A 7,117-nucleotide genomic window follows, 5' to 3' on the forward strand; every position below is an offset into this window, starting at 1 on the left:
CCATCTCATTTGTGATGCTTAATTAATGTACTCCAACACTTCTTCCTCTCATGCTCTTTTGTTGGGAATTAGCACCCAACATCTCGTATAGCTCAAATGTTTTTGCAGTAGTTTTCTCACCCATTGCTCCACCAGCAGCGTTGTCCACCACATATTGATATTGTTGTGTCAATCTATCATAGAAAAACTGGTTTTGTAGTTGAAGTGGGAAATGATGGTGAGGACATTGGATGAGAAGCAACTTAAATTTGTCTCATGCCTCATGAAAAGGCTCTCCTTCCATTTGAGAAAACATTGTAATCTTGGTCCTCAAGTCAGTGGTTTTTTGACGAGAGTAAAATTTGCCCATGAATTTATTGTAAACCGCCTCCCATGTAATCAATGAACATGTTTAAGAGTTATAAACCAAGCTTTAGCTCTATCCTTCAAGGTGTAAGGAAAACATCTCATCCTCAATTGATAAGGAAAACATCTCATCCTCAATTGATCCTCGCTGAGTCCTTGAAATGGAAAAGTTTGCACAGTAGCATAAAAATCTCTTATGAACGTCAATGGATCTTCATTAGAGACTCCGTAGAAGGAAGGCAACATGCTATAATGGATATTTTTCAACTCATAATTCCTTGCTGCTTCGCCCAATTGCATGCAAGATGTGGCAGTCCCAATGATTGGCCTTGCATATTCTTTCATCATCCTTTGGTTCCCTGTTGGCTCCATACTTTCCGTTTCCTCAAATCTTCTTGGAATTTAATGGATCTTCTTCAAAGATGTCCTCGGAATGTAGCTAATGTTCTTCAACTGACTTCTACAAATTCTCCCTTATCCTATGAATAGGGCAATTTTGAAATAACCAAGGGGCATCAAGCAAACAATTCATCAAAAGAGATTCATCCCCGAATTTAAAGAAACAAAAGCCCTTATCATTCTTCATAACTTCAAAGAAGCTAAACTCTTTACCAAGGAAAATGGGAGCTTCTTTTCGATAAATGCTCCTACCAAGCAATTTGTCCATTTCCGTCTCCCTTTCTGCACAATAGATATGGACGAACATACAATTGCAGTACTCCCATTATCGTCAAACAAAGGATCATGAAATGTCAACGGAGTCTTCTCACTTTGTTGACCATCAGATATCACATTCGTCCAACTCAGGCCCGGCTTAACCCCTAGGCAGGTAAGGCACCTGCCTAGGGCCCCCAAAAAAAGGTGTTAAAAAGGGGCCCAAAATTATATTTTAAAATACTTTTTAATATATTTATAATTTTTTTTCATCAATCCCACCATTTAGCATTTACTCGCCTATGTCTCCTTCTACCCAAAATGATTTTTTTAAGAGTTTTTTAATATAATTATAATTTCTCAATTCCCATCAATTCTCCCATCCAATCAACCATGCCTATCTCTTAAATTTAAAACACAAATGACTGCTCACTTTTCCATTGCAAATTGCAACTCTCCAACTCTCAAATGTCAAATCACATCTCCTCTCTCCCCCAAATCACCATCTCTTATATAAACCTCATTTCATTCAAGGTTTTCTCATATTTTACTCTTATTATTCCACCTTAGTTTACTTTGGTCTCTCCTTTCTCATCTATTTTATTCTCTTGTCTTCATTTCTCATCTATTGTCTAAAATACATAAATTTATGAAGTGAATGTAATTTATATTATTATTTTTATGCAAGGTAATATTAAGAGTTTTAAATCATTTTACTGTTAGCATTGTTAATTGATTTTACTTTATATTTGATCAAGTGATTTACATTATTATTTTTATACAGGGTAATAATATAAGATTTTTGAGTATTAGCACAGCAAAAATCAAAATCAGGAGTATAAATCAGGTGCTAAAATTCCTTCTTAATTTTTATAATTATTTTTATTTTAGCAAAATAATATTAAGAGCTCTAAATTATTTATTCTTTGAATATAGATGTCTACTAGGAAGTGTGAATCTGGATTTGAAAAACGTAAGAAAAAAAAAAGAATAGAAGAACTAATTCAATCCCAAAAAGGTGCACTTGATAAATTTGTTATTAATACAAAACACCAAATGCTAGAAAAACCAAATGAAGATTTAAATGAAAAATAAATTGAAAATTGTGAAGAAATTCTTAAAGGTAACAATTCAAATTCATCAAATACTAGTGAAGAGTCTCATGAAAATTTAGAAGAAGAAATTCCATTCGACAAAAATGAAAATATTAATGATGAAGATGAAACAACTATTAAAAATATTTATGACCCGGCACACTGGAATAATTTAGATACAAATTTATGTGATTTATTAGTTGAAAAAGGTCCAATTAGACAAGTTTTAGATTTTCCGAGAGATGAAAATTCTAGACGCTTTTCTACAATTTATTACATTTGAAAATTACCAAATGGAGAAAAACATGATAGAAAATGGCTAGTATATTCAAAAGAATTAAACAAAGTATTTTGTTTTTTTTGTAAATTATTTAGTTTAAAAGCAAATACAATTCAATTAGCAAATGAAGGGTATGGAGATTGGAAAAATCTTAGTGCCAAGCTTAAAACTCACGAAATAAGTAATGAGCATGCTATAAATATGAACATTTGAGTTGATGTTGAGATGAGATTGCTTAAAAACAAAACAATTGATAAATATTTACAAGAGAAAATAAATAAAGAGAAGGAGCATTGGAAGAATGTACTATTAAGAATTATAGCGGTCGTAAAAAATCTTTCAAAAAATAATTTGGCATTTCGTGGTACAAATGAGAAGATTTATCAAGAAAATAATGGAAATTTTTTGAGTTTAATTGAAATGATTGCTGAGTTTGATCCAATAATGCAAGAACACCTTAGACATATTCAAAATGGAGAAATTCATATTCATTATCTTGGTCATAATATACAAAATGAGTTGATAAATATTTTAGCATTAGAAATAAGAAATGCCATTATTAAAAAAATCAAAGAATCAAAATATTTTTCAGTTATACTTGATTGTACCCCAGATACAAGTCATCAAGAACAAATGTCACTTATATTAAGATGTGTAGATATTTTAATAAGTCCAATAAAAATAGAAGAGTACTTTATAGATTTTATAAAAGTGGATGATACTTCTGGTCAAGGCCTTTTTAATGTTCTCACAAGTATATTAAAAAATCTTGAACTTGATGTAAATAATGTGAGAGGACAAGGATATGACAATGGGTCTAATATGAAAGGTAAACATCAAGGTGTGCAAAAAAGATTATTAGATATAAATTCTAGAGCATTTTATACACCTTGTGGTTGTCATAGTCTTAATTTAATTCTTTGTGATATGGCTAATTCATGTGCTAATGCTATTACATTTTTTGAAGTGACACAACGTATATACTCATTATTCTCTTCTTCTATGGAAAATTTTGCAAGATCATGTCTCTAATTTGACACTTAAGCCATTATCACAAACACGTTGGGAAAGTCGTGTTGAAAGTGTTAAAGCAATAAAATTTCAAACTCCACAAATAAGAGATGCTTTATATCAATTAGCAGAAACTAGTGAAGATCCTAAAACAAAAAGTGAAGCTATTTCTTTAGTAACGTATGAGATTGAAAATTTTGAATTTCTATTAGGCATGATATTGGTATGAATGTTATTTGCTGTAATGTGGTTAGTAAATATTTACAATCTAAAAATATGGACATTGTTGTTGCAACAGATTAGTTGAAAGGTCTTGTTTCATTTTTAAAAAAATATAGAGAAAATAAGTTTACATCTTCTATGATTTCTACTAAAAAGATTGCAGAGCAAATGAATATAGAACAAAAATTTCATGAAAAAAGTAAATAAAGAGAAAAAAACAATTTTATGAGAATGAAAACGAAAAGATGAAATTGTCTGCAAGAATCTTTTAGAATAAATTATTTCCACTATTTAGTGATCATGCCATTTCCTCACTTCAAAGTCGGTTTGAACAATTTGAAATATATAGTAATAATTTGGTTTCATTTATAATATAGAAAAGTTAAAATTGCTTGATGATGATAGTTGCAGAAACATTGTTTAAATCTTGAAAACTTTTTAAAATATGACATGCTCTCTGATATTTGGTTTAGATTTATATTCAGAATTAAAAGTTTTAAAAGAAATTATAAACGTGGAAATTAAACACCACTTGAAATACTAGATTTTATAAAAAAAAAAAAAAAAAAAAGGTAAATTCTTTTCCAAATGCATGGATAGCTTATAGAATCATGTTAACTTTCATGTTACTGTAGCTTCAGCAGAAAGAAGTTTTTCAAAATTAAAGTTAATAAAATCTTATTTGCGTTCAACTATATCACAAGAAAGATTAGGTAATTTGCTATAAATCAATTGAAAAAGATTTGGTTTTAAACTTGAATATAAAAATTTAATTAGTGATTCTGCATCTCAAAAGGCAAGAAAAATAAATTTGAAATAATTTTTTAATATATACTTATATATTAGAAGACCCTGAAGTAACTCTTGCCTAGGGCCACAAATGTTCTTGAGACGGCCTTGGTCCAACTATGAGAATTGTGATCATTTGAGCCTCATGATTTCTACTGTACAGAGAAAACTTGAATGGAGAAAGGGTCATCGTTTGCCCTAGGCTATCACGACCTAATGCCGACCAAAAATTCACACCATTAGCGACTCCCCCAATTGACACTGGAGGACTTTGGGATCTAGCACGGTCACTATCTTCAACTCTCGGGAGCATTGGACTGGTAATTTTCGAGTGATATAACCACTTGAAACACTGCTACACATGGTCTCCTTTTCAAGCCTTTCTTCTCGATGCCAGAATCTTGATTTCGGGAAGCCATTTCCATAGAGATTTCGGATTGGCATGATCTTCCATTCTCCGCTTCAGTCTTCTTATCCCAAAACATGGTACCACACTATCTCTGGAACGTTCAGCCACCACATGCACATCCTGCTCACCAGATTTGACTACTGGACAAGTCGTTGACGAAGCCTTTCCCAGATTTCTTCATTTGACTATGGCTCTTCTTAGAAGAGCCATTTCTACCCCTCCTCACCCTAAAGGTTTTAAAGGGGCATTAGCAAGCAATCCCTAGCCGTCACCAACTACACCAGATCCGACTCTAAGAGCACTCAATGGCCGCCAACGACAGCATTGACAAATTGGGATGGACGCTTCAGAGAAAACCTTTTTTTTTATCCACAGTTTCACATATTGATCTTCATCATTGAAAATAATGAACAAAAAATATTGATGACAATAAGATTTCGGTTGAGTAGTTTTTCATTGGAGTAATTGTTTATGAATAAACAAATAAGGAAAAAAAAAAGGTTTAGACTTGCCTTCAGGCTATATACTTGTCTAACTTTAGTTATTAAGTAATAGTCTGATATTCACATTTCAGCGCGATATTGTAAAGGATATTAACATTATAAAAAGAGAATATTTTTTTTAAAACAAATTAATACATTTATCAATAAAAGTTGTCAATAAACGATTTTCCTACATTTTTTTCAAAACTGTAATATAAATAGTAAAGCGTAGTTACATGTACTATATTTGGTATATACTCTGCTTATAAATAAGATGTGCAATTAATTTCTTATACCTACAGAGAAAAAAATCTAAGAATCCCAAGAAGAAAAAAGAATATGAGTTTTCAAAAAGCTTATCTTGTTAATAACTCTTCTTTTGCCATGGTTAATTATGTGCAATGCCCAAATAATTGTTAATAAACTAATTATATATCGCCATTTGAGGTTCTTACTTTTCATTGCCGATCCAATGATGACCTTCGTGAAAAATCACTCGTTTATGAAAAGCCGTGGCATTTTGAGTGTCAATAAACAATTGTTTGGATCAATATATTCAAATGTGATTTTTCGTTTGCCAAAAAAAATACCTTCGTTATCTATGATTCTAGTAAAAATTCTTGCAAGCAATGAGATTGGTGTATCATATCTAGCTATCCATGTAAAGGTCCGTTCCATGTGTGCAAGGAAATCCAAGAGTGGGGCCTAATTGTCGTCCGTGGGCTTCTAATGAATTATCAGAGGTTCAGAATTAAATGCCGAAATAAGAAAAGTCAAATTAAATCCGCACTTCATTAAGTCCACCATGTATATGTGGAACAATATGCTCATGCACTCTTGTCATTATGTTATAATAATATAACGATATCATTTTTTTAATCATATTTATCTAAAAAATTGGATGAATGTATTGGCACTATTTGGTGTTGGACAAATACGCTGCCGTTTTTAACTCAAATAATAAGAGTCAAAACACTGTGTTTAGAGTGTAAAAATCTCACTGAAAATCTGTATATGTAAAACAGTAGTGCTTTACTTTGTAATTAACGAAAAGTGCAGTAAAGCATTTCTTTCTGCTCCTGCTATTCTCTCTGTTTTTCAGTTTTCTTGTCAATTTTCTGCCTTTTAATTGCATAGTTACATGGTATCAGAGCTGTGACTTGCGTCAATGGCGAATTCTGGAAAATCCTCTGATGTGCTCAATGACTCAAACGAGATGTTGAAGCAACAAACAAATCGAGCTCACAACTCTGCTACTAGCCTTCAGGTCATAAATCCGAAGCAACTCAAAGTAATTACCGGTTTTGGAGCTCTCAGGTGCTGCCACAGTTGGCTCTCATGAACTTGAAGATCATCTACTTGGTAGGGTTTCCTGCTCCCATCTTGTAATCTCTGATTCAACAATTGAGCGAGTTAGGTCAATCTAGTGGTGAAGTTAGGGCAAGTAGTGTTTCAGTTAATGAACAATTGAATCCTGCCTATATAATGTGGAAAAGAACTGATAAGTTCTTAGTTAGTTGGTTATTGGCGTCGATCTCAGAAAGCATGTTTAGGTATGTGTCAAAATGTAGAAGCTCACTGAGATATGGTTTGGTTAGAACATGAGTTCATTACTGATTCAAAGGCTAGAGCATTACATCTCAAGAATTTACTTCAGACAACACAAAAGGAAATTTAAATGTAGGAGTTATGTGAAAAAGATGAAGGAAATCTCAGAAAGTCTGTCTGCTAGTGGATTGATAATCACTGATGAAGATTTACTGCAGTATATATTAGATGGACTTGGTCTGAGTTGATGCTGTGGTAGTGAACTTAACCTCAAGAATTGAGT

General features: G+C 32.1%; 1 non-coding gene across 1 annotated transcript; it reads left to right on the forward strand.

Moving 5' to 3' along the window:
* Window positions 1-209: 209 nt before the first annotated feature.
* On the forward strand, window positions 210-316 carry LOC116118375. Its single transcript, XR_004126140.1, has one exon. It is a non-coding gene; the product is annotated as a small nucleolar RNA R71 (small nucleolar RNA).
* The last annotated feature ends 6,801 nt before the right edge of the window (window positions 317-7,117 follow it).

This window comes from Pistacia vera, unplaced genomic scaffold (genome assembly GCF_008641045.1).
Source record: "Pistacia vera cultivar Batoury unplaced genomic scaffold, PisVer_v2 Contig840, whole genome shotgun sequence".
Taxonomy (NCBI): domain Eukaryota; kingdom Viridiplantae; phylum Streptophyta; class Magnoliopsida; order Sapindales; family Anacardiaceae; genus Pistacia; species Pistacia vera.